Consider the following 25,693-nt stretch of genomic DNA (forward strand, 5'->3'; position numbering starts at 1 on the left):
TCTCGATATGTGAGAAAACATGAACTCATCCCCAGTCTCAGACTATGGCGATACACACGCGCATGGCTGGAGCAGAGCGCATATTATAATGCCCTCTCAGTTCTCGCAAGAACAATTAACTAACTGGCTGGTTCGTTTCTGCACAGTTGGAGATCAACCATGCTACAGCTAATTTCTAGCTGGAGGTCAGCCGCTGTGAACGCAGTGTTCCCACAAATTTCTCCTGTGCGTCCTACAGAGCGTTAATAGCTCCAGTCTGCACTTGATGCCACTTCAGAGAAGAGTCCACGAAAATTTCGCTCTCGGCTTTCTCGTAGTTGAACTCTCTCCCCACCTGGGTCCTTTTGTTCTACACGTCACGGCTTTTCTCGACCAACAGGAGCGTTTCTCTCTACCAATCGCAAGGGTCCTACCATTAAACTGCGTCGAAATCTCGGCACTTTACTCCTTCCCGGTGCGTCTCCGCCAATCGGAAGTTTGTGCCTGCTCCAGATGCCTTATAAGTTACATGTATCTATCACGTGTGTACCACCTGCAGTTCACGTGATCGAATGCGTCACTGGTTTTGTTCATATCCATTTGGAACGCCAAAATGCATTTTTCTAAAGCTTCTTTCTGTCCTACTTCTGGCGGTCCGTTACTTACCTTGCGGTATGCGTCACCTGTCCAGGATGTACCCCCTTAAGAGTTTTCTGTAGTGCCTCCCTGGGTGTAGCCTCTGTGTCTGCCCACACTGGCTTCCACACAAAACATTTCCTCTCGCTGCTTGTTTCACCTTCTGCTCATTGACATGCATTATATAGGAGTGGTGTGTTAATACCGTCGATTAAGTGTCATCCCTTTTCCATTACATACTTATAAGCAAATCTGCAAATCTGCTCATTACCGCAGAAGTAAGTATCATATTCACCTTCCCATAACGATGTATAAACTTCTTACGTAAGGTGCGAAATTGACTTTCATTTATTCTGCCACCTTACAAAACTTCTGAAAGCAAACATGCTGCAACACTCATCATAAGGTTCCAGGCCAGCAGCATTCCCTCAGTGACCTGACCTCATCATTCTGGAATGCACGCTGGATCAACACAAGCATGCTGCTATTCTTGGGAACCATCTTCATCCATATATACTGTTTGTTTGTCCCCGGCCAATAGAATCTACCAGCAGCAGAATGCAACGTGTCACTTAGCTCACGGTGAAGAACATGCATGGTTTGAAGAGGACCAAGATTTGTTTTCTGTATTCCCTGGCCACCAAATTCCTTATATTAAAACCAAATGGAGAATCTGCGGGACCACCACGATCACGCTGTTTGCGCCTTGGATCTTCAGCCGAGAAGCCCAGCGCAGCTGGCCACGGGACTGAAACTGGCAAGGCTCCACATCCCTGTCTGCGCCTTCCTCAACCTCAATAACATATTTCTGATGCGGCCCAATACCTAAAATTATTTTATCCAAAATGATACCGGCCGTGTAAGCCTATGAACTTATATCTTCCTGTTCGCCTAACAGCAGTCCACGCTGCAAAAGGCGATTACGCAGGTTTTTTGCAGGTGGTCACACTGATGCCACTAGACAGTGTATATAAGAACACGGAAGGTGCTATTGGCGTTACGACTTATCTTAGAGTCTGAAGTTATAAGAGATCAAATTCAGGGAGCAAAAGTAGACTGCAACTATAGAAGTAAAATTTAAACAGACGCAAAACCACAAGATGACGATCTTTTACAGAAGCTCGAAATTTAGCAAGGACTTCAATGAGAGATGCTTATAACAGTTTCCACAACGAAACATTGTCTCGAAACCTGGTAGAAAATCCAAAGAGATTCTGGTCGTATGTGAAGTATGTTAGCGGCAAGAAACAATCAGTGCCTTCTCTGCGCGATGGTAATGGAGATACTGTCGAAGACAGGGCTGCCAAAGCAGAGTTACTGAACACAGCCTTCCGAAATGCCTTCACAACAGAAGACGAAGTAAATATTCCAGAATTCGAATCGAAATCGAGAACAGGTGCCAACATGAAAACGTTGAAGTTAGTATCCTCGGAGTAGTGAAGCAACTTAAATCACTTAATATAAGCAAGTCCTCTGGTCCAGACTGTATACCAATTAGGTTCCTTTCGGAGTATGCTCCATACTTAGCAATCATACACAACCGTACCCAAAGACTGGAAAGTTGCACTGGTCACACCAATATTCAAGAAAGGTAGTAGGAGTAAACCACTAAATTACAGGCCCATAACGTTAACGTCGATATGCAGCAGGATTTTGGAACATATATTGTGTTCGAACATTATGAATTACCTCGAAGAAAACAGTCTATTGACACACAGTCAACATAGATTTAGAAAACATCGTTTCTTGTGAAACACTAGCTCTTTATTTATATGAAGTGTTGAGCGCTATTGACAAGGGATTTCAGATCGATTCCGTATTTCTGGATTTCCGGAAGGATTTTGACACTGTATCACACAAGCGGCTCGTAGTGAAATTGCGTGCTTATGGAATATCGTCTCAGTTATGTGACTGGATTTGTGATTTCCTGTCAGAGGGTTCAAAAATGGCTCTGAGCACTATGGGACGTAACAGCGGCGGTCATCAGTCCCCTAGAACCTAGAACTACTTAAATCTAACTAATCTAAGGACATCACACACATCCATGCCCGAGACAGGATTCGAACCTGCGACCGTAGCGGTCGCGCGGTTCCAGACTGAAGCGCCTAGAACCGCTCGGCCACTCCGGCCGGCCTGTCAGAGGGGTCACAGTCTGTAGTAACTAACGGAAAGTCATCGAGTAAAACAGAAGTGATTTCTAGCGTTCCCCATGGTGTGTTATAGGCCCTTTTCTGTTCGTTATCTATATAAACGATTTGGGAGACAATCTGAGTAGCCGTATTCCATTGTTTGCGGATGACGCTGTCGTTTATCGACTAATAGTCATCAGAAGATCAAAACAAACTGCAAAACGATTTAGGAAAGATATCTGACTGGTGCAAAAAGTGTCAGTTGACCCTAAATAACGAAAAGTGTGAGGTCATCCACATGAGTGCTAAAAGGAACTCATTAAACTTAGGTCACACGATAAATCAGTCTAATCTAAATGTCGTAAATTCAACTAAATACCTAGGTACTACAATTACGAACAACTTAAATTGGAAGGAACACATACATAATGTTGTGGGGAAGGCTAACCAAAGACTGCGTTTTACTGGCAGGACACTTAGAAAATGTAGCAGACCTACTAAAGAGACTGCCTACACTTCGCTTGTCCGTCCTCTTTTAGTGGACCCTTACCAGATAGGACTGACGAAGTGCATCGAAAAAGTTCGGATAAAGGCAGCACGTTTTGTATTATCACGAAATATGGAGGGAGTGTCACAGAAATGATACAGGATTTGGGCTGGACATCAGTAAAAGAAAGGCGTTTTTCGTTGCGACGGAATCTTCTCATGAAATTCCAATCACCAACTTTCTCCTCCGAATGCGAAAATATTTTGTTGACAATGACCTACATAGGGAGGAACGACCACCACGATAAAGTAAGGGAAATCAGAGCTCGTACGGAAAGATACAGGTGTTCATTCTTTCCGCGCGCTATACGAGATTGGAATAATAGAGGTGGTTCGATGAACCCTCTTCCAGGCACTTAAATGTGATTTGCAGAGTATCCGTGTAGATGTAGATGTAGAAGTCGAAGGACTCGCTAGATACGTCGAATGGAAAGGATATTTTATTGAAAAGGCTTTACAAGATGATAAGGAATTGAGACCCTAAAGGTAGTTGACAGATTTTGGTGTTTGGGTAGCAAAATAAATGATGGTCGATATAGATATGATATATAATGTACGTTGGTAAAAAAAAAACATTTTCTGATAATGAGAAATATTAAATCTCATACTGAGTGTAAGGATGTCTTTCTAAAGGTATTATTCTGTAGGGGGGTGTGAATATTGGAGAATAAACTGAACAGACAAGATCGGTATAGAAGGTATTTTAACGTGGCATTACAGAAAAATCCTGAACGTAGGGGTACTGAATCGAGTTGGGATGCAACGTCGTTTATTGAACGAAATGACTGAATGAGGTTGGTAGAACACATCCTGAGGCATCAAGAAACCATTAATTTGATACTGGAGGGAAGTATTGCGGATGAAAATCGTAGAAATAGAAAATAGTCTACAGTAAGCAGGCTCAGTTCAATGTAGGCTACAGCAGCGATGCAGAGATGGAGGGGTTTGTGGAGAGCAGACTAGTGATAAGAGCTACATCATACCTGTCTTCAGACTGAGGACCAAAAATAACTAGAACAACAACGTCATATATGTACAAAGTTTCGTTAAGACTGCTCCATACATGACTCAAGAGTCTCACTTTGCATGTCACCGTATTTACACTGCAGCCTGCACGCACAGGGGTTAGACATTAGTAGTTGTAGAAGCAGTAGTTGTAATAGCACTTTTATTTTTATAGTTTGAGAAGAATGGCCCTGACTTTATAGTGGGAACTGTCCCAGAATTCGCCAGAAGTAGTTAAGGACACCACGGGAAAGCCTAGATCGGGGTGGTCGGATAAATAACGGAGCTTGCAGCCTTTACAATACAAGGCCACTCTGTTTAAAGCAGCGCAACCTCATTTGGTTCAACCCTAGCGTGTAATACTGTTCCGCGAGTAAGTTATTTAATACTGCGCTTGTATTACCAGTTCATGTATTTCACACTACCAATCTCTACATGCACTACATACAGTTTGTTGTTGTTGTGGTCATCAGTCCAAAGACTGGTTTGATGCAGCTCTCCATGTTACTCGATCCTGTGCAAGCCTCTTCATCTCCGAGTAACTATTGCAACCTACATCCTTCTGAATCTGCTTACTGTATTCATCCCTTGGTCTCCCTCTACGACCCCCACGCTTCCTTCCAGTGATCCCTTGATGCCTCAGAATGTGTCCTACCAACCGATCCCTTCTTCTAGTCAGGTTGTGGCACAAACTCCTTTTCTCCCCAATTCTCAGTACCTTCTCATTATTTAGTGATCCACCCATCTAATTTTCAACATTCTTCTGTAGCACCACATTTCGAAAGCTTCTATTCTCTGTTTGTCTAAACTGTGTATCGTCCATGTTTAGCTTCCGTACTTGGTTTCCTACTCCGACCATCATCAGTTATTCAGTAAAGTTGACTTATTACTTTAAGTGTCTCGTTTCCTAATCCTCACACATTAAATACACATTATTTCATAATGTAACATAACTCACACACTTTCCCATCCGGCACACAGTTTTATTAATCGAATGGTCAAGGCGAAAGATCCTCATGTGATTGGCCTGGTTAAGATTCCCAGCCGCCCTCCGACGATCTGGTGTCTTCGACTTCCCTGGCGTAAGATATTGATCTTGTTATCTACTGTATATGCCTGACTTTTGTTTATATCAGATGGAGCAACCATAAATATCTTCAATGCAACGGTGACTAAATTTCGGATTTTCATAGTAATAATTAATGTTGACTTTTGCAGTCGATCACCCTTCATTTGTTGCTGCGTTACCGAAGACAAGAAAGTTAATAATGTCTTTGGATGTTAGTTGTTATTTCAACTTCCTATTTCCGACGTTACTACTTTTCTGCACTGTTTCTGATTTTGTATTATTTCTTTCCGATTGGGAATGAAATGTTAAATAGCTTTTAAGTCACAATTTACTCTTCGTAATATTTCATAATCGAACCTCCCGTCATCCAAAGATACGGTTTGCCACTTGCCTGTGATTATCGTTGACTAATACACACGCTATTGTGGAAATCAAATCACTTTAGTTTCTTATTAACTACATTTAATAATAATTAAATGATCATGAACTATTGGGTTTTGTTTTTAGAGAAAAGGAGGGTTGGCTCTACAATTACTCTCAGCAATTTCGGCAACTAACATACCCGTAATTTTTATAGTTCGTCACTCAAAGATATTATAGCAAGGACTGCGGTCCTTCACTATACATCGATACAGTCATTCAAACTTCGTACGCTTTTATTTTCAGACCGCTGAGTGTCCATTTCCGTTTTTATATTCAATTCAACGTTCTTTCGTATAGCCCACAGATCCTATTATCAGTTATTCGGCATGTAATAGAGTTGAATATTGAGCGCTACTTTCTCTCGCGCTTATCATACAGAAATGCAAATTATATCGCACGCCGCAATTACGTAGACTTATCGGAGCGCAGAAAACAAGACAAGAGAGCTAGCAATCCCCGAGCATGATTTATGTAGTAGAATTTAGAAACAAAAGTAGCCGCGTTAGACCCTCTTTGATTTCCCTGAGGCGCTACTTTGCTGCGGGCGTTATTCGGATCAGAGATTATTTATCGATAATTTGAATTCAGACTTTTTCAATGCTAGTAATTATTTCCGATATTATCGCTCTTCCCTATATGAGAATAAGCCTGATAATATTGTTCTCAATTAAAAAGGAGGTTTTAACTGTCAGAGATTTTTCCCCATGTGGGAGGACTGGACCGGGGTGCATCCAGCCTCCTGATCCCTCCTGAGGAGCTACCTGATTGAGAGGTAGCTACTCCTAGGTCGGAACACTGAAAACCGCCAGCAGTGCGGTGTGCTGACCCTATGCCACTCCATACCACGTGCGAATATGAATTACTTAGGATGATGCGGCGGTCGGTAGACCATTGTGGTCCTTGAGGCTTGATTACGAAGTTTCATTTTAACACTACACACATTGTCAGCTGACATCAGGACCATAGCAATTTTTTTTTCACTTTGTGTGCCACAAGTTTTCATTTTAAAACCTGAAAAAACTGCGTCAGCATTCCATTCTAACGTCCGCCTCCATAGCTCGATATCAGAGTGTGTGGCTAACATGCAGAGGACCCGGTTTCAATTCCTGGTGCTGCCAAGGATTTTTTCTTCGTCGGAGTAGCGGTACTCGGGGTATTCAGACTCGTGAAGCGTACTGAGGAGCTTCTTGATTGAGAAGTAGCGGTTTCAGTGTCAAGTTCTAAATCCGGAAGAGCGGTGTGCTGACCCCACGCACTCCATACCTTGTTCAGTGACGCCATTGGCATCTCTCTAATCGACGAGAGAAATATGGCGCTCACACCGACCTAGTATAGGGATCAACATCATAGCAACGTAATTTTGCTACACGATATGTCGGAGCAACAACGTTACTCACAATCGGACGAAGAGGAACCCTCTAGATGGTCTCCTGCGATAAGGAACTTTGATTTGAAGTAGAACTTTGATTTAAAGTGGAACCACCACATAGAACTAATCGTAAGAAGGACAAATGCCAGACGAATCCTCCCTTGCAGAATCTTCTGGTTGGGCATGCATGTACATCAATATTTCTAGTAAGTGGAAGGGCTAGGTTGAACTGGATGAGACATATTCATTTGGTATACATTACATTAATTGTAATTCCAACATCCAACAAACATTTGTTTAGAAAATTATACCAATTGCCCACTAACACTTTTATGTATTACAAGGTTTTGAATCACAAAAATCCCTAGTAGATATTACTTGCAGGTAAGCTCACATACATTTATAATAAAACGATGCAAATGGCTTCCTACACAATTATAATAAATCAGAGTATAAATGACTCCCCACAAAATTATAATAAAACAGAACTAATCTCTTAACTCCAGTTAACAGTCGTGTGTAACTGAATGGCCTGGACATCAGGCTAGAAATAACATCAGCAGCCTTAGAGAGTACGCCCCTTTCAACCATGAAATGTTTTGACTGAACGATGTATTGTAGTATACTCAAACAACAAACAACATAATCTTATGCATGTGCATCAACTAGTTCAAATAGTGTCACAAATCATTACTTGTATGTATAATGTAACTCTACACTGTTCTTATTCTCTCAGAACCTCAGGCAACAACAACCGGTCAATTTGGCTTACACAAAGATACCACGGTCGCCTACTCATGTGCAGTAACCTGCCACAGCAGTGACTAGAAAACATCAGCCCACCCACGCAGCAATGACCGCCCAAATGGAAGTTCAGCGTGCAAGCTTTCTCCAGTATCGGCGCGAGCTATTACACAAAATAAGAATAATGTTTGATGGTGACAGCCACTATTACTGATACGAACCAAGTAACCGCTCTGCTGTGGTACAGCAAGCAACGATCTGCATGGAAGGCAAGACGATTTCTTGCTACTTGCAGGCCAAGGGCTCAATGCAGAAGGGATGGTAGCTATTTTAATATTTCTAGTCTCTGATCCATATCAGATAGGACAGATATAAGAAAAAGATAAGATCCAAAGAAGAGCAGCACGTTTCGTTACAGGTTCAATTAGTAAGCGGGGAATCGTCACGGAGATTCTCAGCCAGCTCCGTTGGCAGTCGCTGGAAGAGATTGCATCACCTCGTAGTACACTGTTAAAATTTAGAGAGCTTATGTTCCCAGAAGAGTCAACCAATATGTTGCTTCCTCGACGTATATCTCGCGAAAAGACTATGAAGATAAACTCAGAGATATTAGAGCCTACCCGGAAGCTTACTGGAAGTCGTTGTTCCTACAAACCTTCGCTACTTGAACAGGAAAAGGGGAAAGTGTCAATGATACACAAAGTATCCTCCATCATACACCGCAAGCTGGCTTCTGGAGTATAGATGTAGATGTAGACGTAGGAAGGAGATGCTATTGCGGTCGGTAGTGAGACACTGTGGACTGTAAAGTAACGAGTGCCTTATGCAAATGCCAATGGAGTTCGTCAGAGCCACTCAGTGCCGCAATTTGCAGTCGTCCAGCAAGCTGTTATTTCGTTGATTAGGCAAAGCGCCATGAGTCAACGAGAAAGGGAGGAACAATACGCTGCGGTCGGTGAAACCAGCCACATGCAAGCGACACAATTCCCTACAGCCTCGTGCCCGCAGGAAAGTATTTCTCATCCACCAACGAGAACAATTTTCTTTAACAGGTAGAATTGTTTCACCAAAACGAAAACGACAGAAACTGGCAAGAATGATAGGACACATGCGATCCTGCAAAAACAGAATGCCTTTATATGGGCACTGGTCATGAATACACACATTTACAAATATATTTCTCATGCCACTATTCATGGCTCAGGGTACTTTGTACCAACAGTTGTGATTTTCTGTCATTTTCCATTCGCTCACTTAGTGCAAGAAAAATGTCCGTCTACATGCTTAAGTATGTACCCTCGCATCGCTTATCTTATTTCACAGTCCCTACTAGAAATAAATTATGGTGGCAGCGCGATGGTTGCATGTCTTCTTCCAATAAGGGTTCTCTAAATTTACGCAACAGGGTTTCACATGGACTATGTCGTATCTCTTCCAAGGATTCCCACTTAAGAGTAGGGGGGCTGTGCCAGTTGTGCAACAAAGGCCTCTTTGTTCTCCTTAAGTAAAGGAACTAGCCACTTGGCATAACTCCCTGTATGTAAACAAATTGCTCACTTGTGATCTTGTTTAAACTGTTCGTTTGTGATCTCGTTTCGTTTACTTAGGATATCAATAATGGGCATTGAGTGATTGTAATTGCAAACGATGATCCATAACTGTCATTATAATCACCGTAATTTATATCCAGAATGGTGGCCGAGTAGTGCACTTGCACTGATGTTTACCCAGGTGTCAGTTAATAATCAAATGTTTTTAGCCTAAAGTTATAACTGTCACCATAGTGAAGGTAATTTATTACCCAAAAAGGGTGTGCCCCTGCCCCACTGAAGCGGTGTGCTCCTTTTGGTCCATCCCCCACTACCGCCATCCTCATTGTCCCAAGCTGCCTGAGAGGGGGCGTTTGTAGTCTGTACCTCGCTCGAGCAGCAGCAGCAAATTTAGGTGATATTCGCAAATTCTCAGAAGAGTGTCGCACCCAGTGGTATTGGCTTCATTTTCAAAAAATTTCTGGCAGAGTATCACATCCAATGCTGTTTTCTGCAAAATATGACGATATTTATGGTTTTGGGGTAAATGTTACTGAAATTTTATATAAAAAGCCGAACTAAGTAAGGTCATAATGGCGTCTTGGAGACTACTTCCATTTACAACGTGTGTAACATTTTCGTCATGTAGCGATCTTGTAATCTATATAAAATCAGTGAAAAAACAGTTTAGATCGCATTGATACTTTATTAAAATGACCGGTTTCGGCCTATGCTTAGCACATCTTCAGACAGCTCCATCAGCTGAAGTTGATGATATGTACAACAGCCAGTAGAACTCAGTCGCTGAAGCAGTTTCAGCGACTGAGGTCAACTGTATATTGTACGCATCGTCAACTTCAGCTGATGGTATTGTCTGAAGCTTGCCAAAGCATCGGCCGAAACCGGTCATTTTAATATAGTACCACTGCGGTCTAGACTGTTTTTTCACTGATTTTATACTTCCACTTAACTTTTTGAGTCGCGCAATAAGACAGCAGTGTGGCAAATGGAGAGAATTATTAACTGCCTTCAGTGTCAGGTGATCAAATAAAGGATTAATGGTGTATTTGTTGCGCGCCTGGGCAGCTGAGGTTATTACATAAAAGTCATCGATAAAAAATCGTGATTTTTATGGATTCTTGCAAATAAATATGCTAAAGATAGACTGTACTGTAGGTACCACAACAGAATTATAGTGGTAAGTCAAAAGGTATCTCCACAATTTATTACAACAGTGTAAAACTTACAATACCATTTTTAGGTTTCCGTATCACAATCGATGAAAACGGAAACCTCAGTCGATGAAAATGGAACCATTATAGGATCACTTTGTTGTTTTCTGTCTGTCCCACTGTTAATAACTCTTTTTCCCAGGAACAGGTTGAAGTATCAAGTTGAAAATTATGTATCACACTACGATCTATGGTCCGCTATCCGTGTAAAAACTTATCTTCTAACTCACTGCAATGAAAATATACGGCAATTTAACTTACATGTTTTGATTCCCGCAACCTCACTCATCAAAATTTACAGAGTATTTCCCGTTTACCTAGAATTGAATCACGAAGTTTGGCAAGAAGCAAGGTTTCACAGTACATGCGAAGGAAAAAATCCTAAAATTGTGAATTTGAAGTTATAGCACATGGAAAATTTTCTCTGATCGTTTGTTATCTCTCTGTTAAGACCCTTTTTATCAGGAACTGTTAGACGTGCCAAGCTGAAATTTATGTCACATACTGAAGTCTATGGTCACTTCTCGATGTAAAACATTTAAGTTATAAGGTCAGTGCAGTCAGAGGATACGGCCATTTATGTCATGCATTGTGATACTTGTAAACTAATTTATCACAACAAATAGGGTACTTCCCGTTGACATAGAATTGTGAAATACGGCAAGAAGTATTTTTCACAATACAAGTAAGGAAAAAAATCCGAAAACTGTTCATTTTTAATTACATTACACGAAAAAGCCTTGGACTTCCCGAGGCCGATATCTTGCCAGTATCGATATCGATAACAGACAAAAACCATCGATACTGTCTATTCCATGGTTGGATGGACTATGTATGTACTGACATAAATTCTTACGGAACCCCCAGCGCGTGAGTTCTATAGCACTAGGCCTATTACCCCGCCTTCTAACGCACTTCCACCGTCGTAGCACAAGCTCTCCAATATTCTCAGGAAAAAAAAATGTTTTTCGGTTGAGCAGCAAGCCATGTAAGTGCCGCTTCCTTCGATAACGTTGACTCTTGTCCCCTTTCCCAGGGAATGTTCCAGTTTGGCCCTTGTGCGTCCCAAAAACGGTGAGCCTGGATATTATCTCTTGAATCTCTTTTTGGGTAGAGATCGCGGCGTTCCAACTCCGCGCTCTGGCGTTTGCTCTCTGGTTGAAAGCTTTGATACCTGTATTTCATCTAGAGTGAAGGTCCGTTTATAAAACTTTTCGCCATCATTATAATGATGGTCCAGTAGCTACTAAAAGATTGCAATACAAAAGCGCTTGAGCATTTCATTAGCTTCCTTTGAGACACAGCTTTCACAGACTTTACGAAAGTTGGGCCTGAGATGCATGATGTCATATGCAGAACCATGACGAACGTGAATTGGCTTGCTCTTCCATCACAATTCAAGATTCTCCCCGCATATAAAATGTTTAAAGAGTTTAAGGGAATGTAGTTGTGTGACCTAAGTCTGCTGCCTTTTTTTCCTCACGTAAATTCATTTCCAGCAGGATTCGTCATATTCTGCGGAAACAAGACGTGAATTGTATTTTGATCACCATCTAAGATTACGGCTCTTTTAGGGTCTCCTAAAGATGATCTTGGTTTGCAGAAGGGGAATGTCTATCGTATTCCTTCCAGTTGTTGTATCTCATACACTGGTCAGACCATCAGAGCTCCCGTAAGAAATTTTATATTGTCTTAAAGGCAGAGTTCGGTGTGGTTATTTTCAGCAAGAAATGATACGAAACGTTGTTTTATACACCTGTAACTGCGAAAGAGAAGTATTAGTGTGATTCAAAATAGAAACAGAAAGGGAGAAAGGGGAGTAGTTTAGGGTTTAGCCTGCCCTCGACGTTAAGGTCAAAAGGGGCGAACTGTGTGTGTGTATTCCTAAGGGATCAAACTGCTGAGGTCATCGGTCCTTAGACTTACACACTACTTAAACTAACAACACACACACCCCTGCCCGAGGAAGGACTCGAACCTCAGGCGGAAGCGGAGGGGCGGACGGCGGAAATCGGCAGGCCGTTGTGGGCGAGCGGTTCTAGGCGCTTCATTCCGGAACAGCGCTGCTGCTACGGTCGCATGTTCGAATCTTTCCTCGGGCAGGGATGTGTGTGATGTCCGTAGGTTAGTTAGGTTTAAGTAGTTCTAAGTCTAGGGGACTGAAAACCTATGGTTCAGAGCCATTTGAACTATTTGGACGAAATCAAACAAGACTGTGTGGCATGTGGTGTAATTGCGTGTGTCGTGTTGTTCAATTTCAGCAAGATTACCATAAGAACTAGTTACTTATTATTAATGTAACACGAGGTTTTATTTCATCACTGCTTTTCCCGGCTAATCATCGTTATTTCGTTAAAGAGATCTCCACCTGGGAACGTGTAGCAATGTTGTCTGTCAAGCCATGTAAATGTCACTACGTTCATTCACCAAAGTAATCATTTATAACCAGAAAACAAGCTAAATGTATGATACGTAATCTGAACTAAACAAGAGTAACGATTTTTAGTAATTTCAGTGCTGTTATTTAAAATACTCTTTGCTAGTTGCAGATCGTTTATCGAATTTAACGCTGCTGTTATTCGAGGTGGAAACACTATTCCTAAAGCAAAATGAACAGTTTTGTCACATAGTACCATACGTAAACAACACTAATGTATTTTCCTGTCATATTTCATGAAAGTTGGTACGAAATAACCAGGCTTCACACATCAGCAGATAAGAATTTACATGTAAGTTGCTGTTTGAATTCATAGAAGTTCAATGTATTCACATTCTAACTCGAATTTACTACCTCACAGTGTATCCTCGGCCACCAATACACAATTATTATCGCAATCATGACCAACAAGATTTATGTCTGTGTAGAAAATCAATTTAAAACTGCCGCTGCAATATTTTACTAAGATGACGGCTAACATGAGACAATCACTTATCGATTCTGGTTCAGGCTGTTTTACTCCTAATAAATAACATATATATTAAATATTTTCGCATCTTCATTATATGCATTAATATTTGAAAATATTTCTGAATCTTATAAGACTTAATATTCACCATTTACTAATAAACTGTGCTGTTGATCAGTAGCGCTAATGGCTGCGCTATTTTGTCGCTGAGCAGAAAACGTAACATCTACATAGGACGAGAATTACAATGAAATAAAATTCCAAACAAAGAAGATTCATTTTTATAATATACAAACTCTATTTTCAAATATCGGTTAGGAACATAATACAGCTTTTTACAGACCTCTGTGTTACGAGAGATCAATCACATCCTATGAGTACAACAGTTCGAACAAGAAGAAGGATTTTTCTACAAAAATCATAGATAATAATAGATTGAGGTTTTCATTATCTTTTTGAATGGGTATTGTCTGAGATATTATTTTTTTACAAAATATTAAATTATGTCGCTGACAATAATAATTTATTATTTTATTAACGATGAAGTCCTCTTTATTAGTATTACGAGAGTAGGATCAAATTTCAATCACATTCCACATCCAATGGTCTCGTGAATATTATTTTGAATAAAATATAAGCGTGCATATTACAAGTGGTGAGACACTGGAGCCGTACTCCAGACTGCAGCGGTTTAAATACCCGCCCTGCCATCCAGATTTGGATATTCCATGTTTTCCCTTACTCAGTTAAGGCAAATTCTGAGATAGTTCTCTTGAAAAGGACATGGCTGTTTTCCTTAGTCTGCCTTCCCAAATGTGAGCTTGTACAGTATAATGACCCAGTTTCCCTCTTTCCACATCTACAATTATATCTGCGGTGTGTGGCGGAAGGGGGGAGGGTACTTTGTGTACTACTGTCAATTAATTCTTTTCATGTTCCAGTCGCGAATCGTTCGCGGCAAGAACGATAACTGGTATGCCTCACTGTGGGCTGGAATCTCTCTGATTTTATATTCACAGTACGTACGTGGGATATACGCAGCAGGAAACAACATATTGGTTGACTCTTCTAGAAACGTGCGCTCTCGGAACTCTAACTCATGCAGAACGACACTTGCAACGACTGCCGTTGTAGTTGGCTGAGCACCTCCGTGTCGCTTTCTTGCCTACTAGACGAACCTGAAACTACTCTTCTTTTGATCTTCATTATTTGCCGGCCGTTGTGGCCGAGAGGTTCTAGGCGCTTCAGACCGGAACCGCGCTGCTGCTGCGGTCGCAGGTTTGAATCCTGCCTCGGGCATGGATGTGTCTCATGTCCTTAGGTTAATTAGGCTTAAGTAGTTCTAAGTCTAGGGGACTGATGACCTCAGATGTTAAGTCCCATACTGCTTAGAGCCATTTCCTCTGTCAGTTCTACCTAGTATTCTATACATACATGCGTCGTCGAGTGAGCGTTTTGTAAGCTGTTTCGTTTATGGGTGGACTATATTTCCTGAGGAATCTTCCAATGAATCTCAGTCCGGCATTAACCTTACCCGTGATTAATTTCATATGGTCTTTCCACTTTTAATCGCCCTGTAAGCTTACTCCTAGATATTTAGTAGATGTGAGCCCTTCTAGTGATCGTTCAACAATCGTATAAGTATTCAGTAATACATTTATCTACCTATGTATACGCAAGACATTGCCTTTGTTTATGTAGAGAGTCAATTTGCTATCACTGCAACAAGCGTCGATATTCTGCAGGTCTTCCTGCATTTCACTGCGATTTTCTAGCGTTGTGACTTCTCTATATAGAACGGCATCAACCACGAAAAGCCTCACGGCACTTCGGACGTTAGCCACTAAGTCACTTACACATACTGTCAAAAGTGATGATCCTATAATATTCCCCTGCGGTATGCTCGATGTTACTTTTACATCTGAATATTTCTCTCCTTTCAGAATTACATGCTGTACTTCCGTTTGCTAGAAACTCTTCATCCCGTCACACATCATCATCATCATCGTCACTCAGCCTTTTCCCACGTCATGTGTGGTCGGCGTTGCTTTGCTGGATGCTTCTCATCCATAAATGTCTATCCTGTGCTTCTTCCCTGAACCATCCTTTCTCCCGTAGGTCCCCTGCTACCTTGTCCTTCCATCTCAGTTTCGCTCTTCCTCTTCTTCTTGGTCCTTCGATTTCTATGTCTTCAATTCTTCTCCCCAAGTAGTACTCCCCTCTTCTCTGCACATGTCCATACCATCTTAGCCTACTTTCTTGGATCTTCTTCGCTATGGGCCCTACTTTCACTGTTCCCCTGATGTACTCATTCCTTAGTCTCATCCACCTTAACATTCTCATTTCTGACACTTACATCTTTTTCTCTTGGGCTTTTGTAATTGGCCAAGTTTCTGCGCTATACAGCATCGCACACCTCACCCACGACTTGTAAAGCTTACCTTTCATTCTGCAGTTAACCTTCTTATCACACAGTACTCCTCTCAGTTTCCTCCTGTTCATCCATCCACCATTTATCCTGTGCTGTATTTCGACCTCCAGTCCTACATCACTTTGCATGTAAGAGCCTAGGTATTTAAATTTTTTGACTAGCGTCAGTTGTTCTCCTTACTGGTTAATATATAGGTCTCTGGCATCCTTTGTACACATATACTCTGTTTTCACCCGACTAATTCTCATTCCCCTTTCCTCTGGAGCTTTTCTCCACTGTTAAAGCTTGTCTTGAAGTGCCTCCTCGGTGGGTTCACAGATTAGAACTTCACCGGCGAACATCATGCTCCGATGTGTCTCTTTTTTCACACCTTTGACTAGTACATCCATGACAAGGTCAAAGAGATATGGGCTGAGAGCAGATCCCTGAAGTAGTTCTACTCTCACTGGAAATGCCTTTGTTGCACCTGCACTGCTCCTGACTTCTGCCATTGCACCTTCATACATGTCTTCTACCACCCCGATATATTTTTCTGGCATGCATTTACTTCTCATACCATATCTCTTGCCTCGGCACTTTGTCATTTGCCTTCTCAAGTCCGATAAAGGCCATATGCAGTTCGGCTTGTACTTCTCTGTGCCTCGCCATCAGTCGCCTTAGTGCAAATATTGCGTCGGATTTTCCTCTTCCCGGCATAAATCCAATCTGTTCTTCACATACTTCATTTTCTAGACGCAACCCCTGCTCAATTATCCTTTCCCAGATCTTCATTGTGTGGGACATCAGTTTCATCCCTCTATAATTGCCATAGTTTTGGATATCCCCTTTCCCCTTATATATGGCAACCAGTATACTGCTTCTCCACGTGTGCGGAATTCTTTCTCCTTTCCAGATCTTCTGCATTAGAGCCCAGAATTTTCCATGCTTCTATTGGGATTTGGTCTGCCCCTAGGGCCTTCCCATTTTTCATTTTCTTCAATGCGTGTTCGACTTCTTCCCTACTTGTACTTTGGGTCATTCATTCATTTATATCCTCCCTCCTCATACTTCTCTCGTACATTTTCCTCATTCAATAGCCTTTCAAAGAACTCCTACCACCTATTCAGGATTTCCTCAAGGTCGTGTAATACTACATCTGATTCATCCTTTATCTGCCTCATTGATGTTATGTCCTTGGTCGCCTTATCTATTGCTTTAGCGATCCGTAGAAGTTGCCTGCCGTCCTGTCTTCTTTCCAGCTCTTCATAAGCCTCTTCCATTGCCTCAGCCTTTGCTTTTGCTCTGTTCTTTTTGCCATCTTTTTTGCAGTCTTGTAAGCTTCCCTAGCCTCCTGTCTTCCTGTTACGTCCAATTGATTTTTTTCTCTTTCTTCACTTTTATCGCTCGTATTTTGTTCATTAATCAGTACTGTGGAACTGTATGGAATGTTCTTTGGAAATAAAGGAAACTGGTATCAGCCTAAGCGGGGATATCCATCACTTTCTAGGTCTCGTGGACGAATAGAACGAGCTGTATTTCACACGATCGTTCCTTCGAATTGACGAATAATAAATAATGAAACAGGCACTTGTTTTTTTCAAGTACCTCGGAAATTTCCTTACGTGATTTAGGGACATAATGGAAAACTTAACCTAGATGGTACTACCGAACGTGAGTTTTCTTTTAATGCAAAACGCTAGCTCGTTCCGCAATGGAATGTACGGTGCTAGGAGAGTAAGTGCAGATATTCGGTGTTACCTTCATACGTAGCCACATCAGTGTCTTAGCTGTCTTTTCTCTGCATCTAACAGTCTTCCCTCAAACATGTCGCGTAATTACTACTTGAAGTTTTCTGCACGGTCGTAACTGCATCACTACGTAACTACACCTGTCAATATAGACTATTTTGCGTCCACACGTCCACATTTCAACCCCTGACTGATATCAGCAGAAAATAAGCATTAATGATTTGCTCTTGATCACCGTACTTGGAGGTACTAATCAACGTAAAAACATACGACTTGTAATGACTATAATTATTAGTCTGCAGATGATGTAAATACCAATGTAGTGTTGTTTAGTACAATATCCTCAGTCACCAGTAAAAATATCTGCATTTACCCCCAAGAGGCGTGTGTGTGTGTGTGTGTGTGTGTGTGTGTGTGTGTGTGTGTGTGTGTGTGTGTTTGTGAGTGTGTTTGTGTGCACGCGCGCCTGTGTGTGCATACGTGCGTATTAAACTTTTCGTTGGTGAAGCTGAACTCTAAAACAATCCACCAACAAGCACTGGTTTTTGTGTCTGGTAGCGCCCTTGGCTATCTAGTTTTGCACTATAGTGGATGGTCGATGACGGCCGTTGTGGTTGCCGAGATACTAATGAAGTAGTCACTAAGAAATCATCTATCTCTTTCGAATCAATGCATTTTTCAAAGGGAGAAATTCGAGATTATTCTATAACGTTGTCGAGAATTTACGAATATATTCGATGTTAACAAACATTGTCGAATGTTGTAGAATATTCTCAAATGTTCTAGAATATTCTGAAATGTTCCAGAATAAAAGAGCTTGGAAATGGCACATACTATACTGATGCGTTTTCTGGCGCATTCGTCTGAACTGTAATAAATACAAAGAAACAACTCATCGAATAATTATGTCCGCTTATAGAGAGGGACTCAGTAACCAAAGACTGGTTGTGTGAACGAACAGTTGCAGCAACAAAAAATAATGCAGTTCAACAAATAAATCAGGGGACACGGAGTATGATGCTAGGGGAAGCAAATATATTTAAGTCCTTGATACAATATTGAACCAAGACTTCCAACACAATTCCTAATTTACCTCAATATTCCCGGTTTGTTTTCGTAAGAAAAGCTTCCAAACAGCAACACGGAAGAGGAAACATTAACCGCAAAAGAAAACGGGCAAGTCAGTATTTATATCTGGAATTCTACCAATTTCAACAAGCTTACCCTTCAGACTTAAAAGACTACAATTTCAGTACAGTTTGACCATCAATAAGGCAAAAGGGCAGTATTGTGGAATGAATTTCAAAGATTCGTATTTCTGGCATAGACAAGTGTGTGTGTGTGTGTGTGTGTGTGTGTTTGTGTTTGTGAGTGTGTTTGTGTGCACGTGTTGTGTGTAACGTGTTCGCTTGTTGGTCAATCCACAAAAATCAACCGTTTTTGCACCGAAAGCAAAACACGAATTGTACCGTATAACAATATACTTTGAGTAAGTTACATGCTATACAAACGAGACTATCGACTGCAATTTTTTTTCATTTGAGAAGGCAAATGGAAAAAAGGCCAAGTGAAGCGGTTTCCTTTCGGGTAGTATATGGTGAGGTGCCCATTTCCGGATAGCTACAGAAATCTAAGAATTTGGTTAGTTAAAAATCAGCTGAAAGCTCCCGAAAATGACTTACATAGGAAAGTAATAGATTTTGGTTGCATATAAGCTTTTATAGCGAAAGTGAACAGCAAACATTTACTAATTATGCCAAAGAAAGTTATGCATTTTGGAGAGTGTACTAAAGGAGTGCGCAGTTTCAGATAGTGTGGTTCTTAATTTCGGATAGGGTTATTTCATACGAAAAATTGGTTATTGCATAATAATAGGAATATTGTTTTATTGCAAAAATTACAAAAAGTAATGTTGAGGTATTCCAATCTGATTACAATAATGATACTCTTATAACTACACTGAGGCTATCATTTGCAGTTTTCTCATTTATACGTCTTCCAGCCATGTTTCTCAGTCCCAGCACACAATTCTGTACCCAACGCAAACATCCTAAACACCTTATCCTCTCTACCCAGATTTATCTTGCCAGTAAATGACAGAATATTAGATGCATTCCTCATCTACGCTGTCTTCGTCATCCGTCGAGGCAAAAGAAGCTAAACTTCCGTAACCGTCGGCAGATGATAGCTCACACGTCGATTTTCTTTGTCCCCTACTGATTTTATCCAGTATTAGTAGAAAACAGTCTTGGTCGAAATTTTAGTTTTTTTATTTATCAACTGCACGTTTCACCTTATTTAGGGATTTTCAGGTTGATCTACACAGAAAACAAATACATCTGTTTAAAGATCGCGGTCGCGTTGTGCAGAATTGGATAACCTAAAAGCTTGTATAAACAGATCAAATACTGAAAGAGCAAATACCTTAATTTGGTATTTCTTAGGACGATCCTTTAGACAGTGTAGCTAAGGGGCATCGTCGAGTACATCAAGCCAACATCGCCTTCGTTAACCTCTAAATACTAAAAATACGAAATAATAAAAACAGATAAGCGAATTCACCAATGATCGGACCTTAAAAATGCAATCATATTGCCGAAACCTTATGATAAGGGCTTACCTTTCTAGATGGACACGAGTGACTCAAAGACCTGTATAACGCGTTTACGTTCACAGGAGCAAAAAATAGAATAATATGGGGCTTAAGTAGTTAGTATAATACACCACAGCGCTAACAGTTAGTACTGACGTCTAATACAGAATCACCTCATTAGATGGCGCTACCTCGCAGCTGCTGGTAAGAATGAGATGTCGTAAACAGGATATAAATTGCCACTAAAACTTTATAAATATAATGCACATAAAACATTAATATGATGGAATTACTAGAAGCAACACCTGTGCATTAGTTTATCCAGAAATTATGACGGAGTAAAAATACAAAAGAAGGCGGTAAATTTAAAATATAAAACAACATACAGATATGGTGCCTAAACAGGTATTACGTATCATATATCACTAGAACGAGAACATTTCTAATACAGGACCATAATTTCGGATGAAGAGGCCTACCTATAACACGCACTACTGCGTCCTGCAGAGAAAGGACTTCTAACAAGAAAATTTTTTATTTAAAAATACCAAAGTAAAAATTGTTACGCTTGAGAGATACACGCCAACGCGGGAGGAAAACGTAATGCGGGTGAACTTCTTTCATTTCCATTTCATACTTACATTTAATCGACCTTTGTCTCCCTCTGGCAGACTTTTGGGTGCTTTGATGTTTTCCCCTTTCTGAAGATCCTCCTAGTTCTCCTAAAATTGCCTTCTTCCCATTTATCTTGTCTTGAGCTGAAGGTCAAAGCACATTTTCTGCCTATCTTAGAGCCCAGATTCTCTTCCAAGTTTTCTGCCTTTACGTAATCTAAAACTATAGACTTTGGCACTTGAAACACTTTAAACGTCCTTAAGAATCCCATTTCTTTATTTCGTAAGGCTTCCATTGCCTCCCTCATATTCTCCTTTGCCCAACAATCCCTTTCATTCCAGCCATCTCTTGAAAGGAAATAAAAAGCGAAATTATGAAGGGGCGCATTTGTCACATGGTCGAAACTAAGCACACGTACCACTTGAGAAACATGGCTGAACTACAAAAACATATAAAGAATTATTGCATTTCAAATTCAAATGTGTGTGAAATCTTATGGGACTTAACTGCTAAGGTCATCAGTCCCTAAGGTTACACACTACTTAACCTAAATTATCCTAAGAACAAACACACACACACTCATGCCCGAGGGAGGACTCGAACATCCGCTGGGACCAGCCGTATTGCATTTAAAAGCTACTCACAAGTTTCAGTAAATGTGATACATCACTAATACGAAAGTAGTGTGACTTCAGCTGCCAGAGACTGTGGTCATGTGCGTGTGAGTTGCGTTCTCGTGAATGTGTTTGTGTGTGTGTGTCGTCTATTTTTGACAAAGACTTTGTTAACCGAAGGCTTATTTTGTGACAGTCTTTCTGTTGTGCCTATCTGCGATTCAACATCTCCGCTATACGATGAGTAGTAACTGTCCTTCTCATAATATTGTTACATTGCATCTTGGATCTTCCATTGTTTAATAAATAAGACTAAAATATCAAACTATTTACCACGCATCTGTGATGCTTACTTTGTGTCTACGAAATATCATGTTCAAATATAAGATATTAAGAAAAAGCACGGAACACAACTGATACGCCTAGCAGTTAGCAGGGCTCTAAAATGGCGGAAGCACAAGTACTTTAGCTAATTTCCGCTTCAAGAACCACTGTCCAGGGAGCAAATATTCACCCATCCGAAGTTAAGCCACCATCCAAAAATAGGGCACCGTATCCTATTATAAATAAGGAATCTTGTTTCGTCGAGCTAGAAACGCTGTCGCCGGCACGTAAGGACCCGCAGCTGTCTGATCTGCCCGCCGGGGATGGACCCGGACACTCGGCTCTGGCCCTGACGATGCAGCGGCGACTGCTCGCACAGCGCCTCTGGAGGGCTACAGACTCTCCGATGTCCGCCAGCAATCTTTTATTGTCTGCCTCAGAACAATGCGCTCGCTGCAATCGGATTCTCTGCCGAGCTGGTAACTCTCAAGAGGGCCACCCACCCTCGGGTCACAGTTAAGCATCCCTGCCGCGGAATTTAACAGAAATCGATAGTTGCTTCTTAGCGGCCTTCTTCTCTAGAATTTATTCCTCTCCTGCAAGGACGACCTCTCCCTTGAGGCGCAGACAAATTGGCATCGTAGCTCCTCTGTCTAACTGAGATAGAGACCAATTTTGAATAACAAATTTTAGGGCAAGTAATGAGATATCGGGCTCGCAGACGAATTACGTAGTTCGATTCTTTCAGCTGTGTGTGTTCCAACCAAGTTCTGAATGAGTACAATATTAAAATTTGTAACTTCGTAGTTCTTATCTCACCAAGAAAGTTAAAATTTTAATTGCATTCAGTTAAAGTAATAATGGATAAAATATTCGATATCAAGCATTAGAACTGAATTTTAATTACGTGTTTTCTTGATGTAATTCAATAATCATTATCGTAGTCACTTTTCAGCGACTTTAGGATCTGAGGTTACCTGTACATTGAAACATTTTCGTTGGATATTTAAGCATTAATTAACAATTCCATCACCATTTAACTTTTCATTAAATGTGAACGTCATTACGTCCATTGCAGCACATTTCTTCTAGCTTCTCGTCCATAACTCTATCATAAAACTCCTTGCTATGAAATCCACCTTACAATGACTGCTGTACAAAAGACATATTATCGCCAGGTACGATTCAAAACCGAGGTCAAACACATAATTTATAGTTTCTGTAGCAAAACTGATGTAAAAAATAGATTTTCAATTTTAATATAATTATTGCAAATATTCGAATTAAACATTTAGTGTTAGAAATTGAAATAGTTCTTTCATTATATAAAATTTACAGTATTGCTGAAATACGTATGTTACCATAATAAAACGGAAGTGAATGTGACAGAATCGCAGACGTTTATTTAAATATCCAACGTTCAACTTCGTCTTTTCATCATTACTCTGACAGAAGAACCTTCTCTACAGTTTCTGGACCGTAGGCTGTTACGGTCGCCTACAGTGCTGCCTAACCTTGTATATAGGCTATAATGAATTGTACCTTTTGATAGTCTATCCCGTTTTAGGAAAGGCATTCCTAAATGACTTTATGAATACTACAGAATGTGGAGATCTTTTTGTCTGGGAACAAACCCTGGAATTGTCGATGCTTTAGTAGTGGTACTTTAGAAGTGGTACTCCACGTCAGAAAACTCTGAATTCAACCTAACGTAACGAAACCCTGTACTGAACAGAATGGCAACACCATAAGCTGTAGTGTGTATATTCTTACTTACTTACTTTACGCGATCAGGCCCAACTGCTTTGAGAGATTGCCTCCACTTCAGCCTGTCTTCAGCTCCTTTCTGGCATCCTTCCTGCTGTCTCGCTGTCTGAAGGTCTTTGGATACGCAGTCACTCCATCGTGTTCTAGGTCTTCCTACGGCCTTCTGCCGGTTGGCTTGGTGCTGAGTACAGTTTTCGGCCATCGGTTGTCCTGCATTCGAGCAGCATACCCTGCCCACGGGAGTCGTGTCTTCATTATAGCCACGATGTTCGGCTCTTTGTAAATGTCATGCAACTCTGTATTGTGAGGAATCCTCCATTTTTTACTCTCATTATCGTGAACTGGTCCAAAAATCTTCCGAAGGACTTTCCATTCAGATATCATCAGTCTGTTCAGATCCTACTTGGTTGTACGCCAGGTGGCATATCCATATAGTACTACTGGCTATAAGAGAGTTTTGTAGATGCTTATTTTGAAATTTTTTGACAAACTTCTGAGGAGAGCCTTAAGGCCATGATAACAACGATTAACTGCCTGTAGTCTTGCCTGTATTTCCATTTTACTGGGCGGTTCATACACTCCTGGAAATGGAAAAAAGAACACATTGACACCGGTGTGTCAGACCCACCATACTTGCTCCGGACACTGCGAGAGGGCTGTACAAGCAATGATCACACGCACGGCACAGCGGACACACCAGGAACCGCGGTGTTGGCCGTCGAATGGCGCTAGCTGCACAGCATTTGTGCACCGCCGCCGTCAGTGTCAGCCAGTTTGCCGTGGCATACGGAGCTCCATCGCAGTCTTTAACACTGGTAGCATGCCACGACAGCGTGGACGTGAACCGTATGTGCAGTTGACGGACTTTGAGCGATGGCGTATAGTGGGCATGCGGGAGACCGGGTGGACGTACCGCCGAATTGCTCAACATGTGGGGCGTGAGGTCTCCACAGTACATCGATGTTGTCGCCAGTGGTCGGCGGAAGGTGCACGTGCCCGTCGACCTGGGACCGGACCGCAGCGACGCACGGATGCACGCCAAGACCGTAGGATCCTACGCAGTGCCGTAGGGGACCGCACCGCCACTTCCCAGCAAATTAGGGACACTGTTGCTCCTGGGGTATCGGCGAGGACCATTCGCAACCGTCTCCATGAAGCTGGGCTACGGTCCCGCACACCGTTAGGCCGTCTTCCGCTCACGCCCCAACATCGTGCAGCCCGCCTCCAGTGGTGTCGCGACAGACGTGAATGGAGGGACGAATGGAGACGTGTCGTCTTCAGCGATGAGAGTCGCTTCTGCCTTGGTGCCAATGATGGTCGTATGCGTGTTTGGCGCCGTGCAGGTGAGCGCCACAATCAGGACTGCATACGACCGAGGCACACAGGGCCAACACTCGGCATCATGGTGTGGGGAGCGATCTCCTACACTGGCCGTACACCACTGGTGATCGTCGAGGGGACACTGAATAGTGCACGGTACATCCAAACCGTCATCGAACCCATCGTTCTACCATTCCTAGACCGGCAAGGGAACTTGCTGTTCCAACAGGACAATGCACGTCCGCATGTATCCCGTGCCACCCAACGTGCTCTAGAAGGTGTAAGTCAACTACCCTGGCCAGCAATATCTCCGGATCTGTCCCCCATTGAGCATGTTTGGGACTGGATGAAGCGTCGTCTCACGCGGTCTGCACGTCCAGCACGAACGCTGGTCCAACTGAGGCGCCAGGTGGAAATGGCATGGCAAGCCGTTCCACAGGACTACATCCAGCATCTCTACGATCGTCTCCATGGGAGAATAGCAGCCTGCATTGCTGCGAAAGGTGGATATACACTGTACTAGTGCCGACATTGTGCATGCTCTGTTGCCTGTGTCTATGTGCCTGTGGTTCTGTCAGTGTGATTTCCAGGAGTGTATTTGAACTCCCTGACTTGACGATAAGAACCTTCAGTTGTCTGTAAGGGTGAAAGTGGTTCTTGAGTTTCAGTATGTCCACGGTGTAGAACCACGTATTCCGTCTTGTCGCGACTCATTTGAAGTCCACTTTTCTTCGC

The sequence above is a fragment of the Schistocerca cancellata genome, chromosome 7 (assembly GCF_023864275.1).
Source record: "Schistocerca cancellata isolate TAMUIC-IGC-003103 chromosome 7, iqSchCanc2.1, whole genome shotgun sequence".
NCBI classification, from domain to species: Eukaryota; Metazoa; Arthropoda; class Insecta; order Orthoptera; family Acrididae; genus Schistocerca; species Schistocerca cancellata.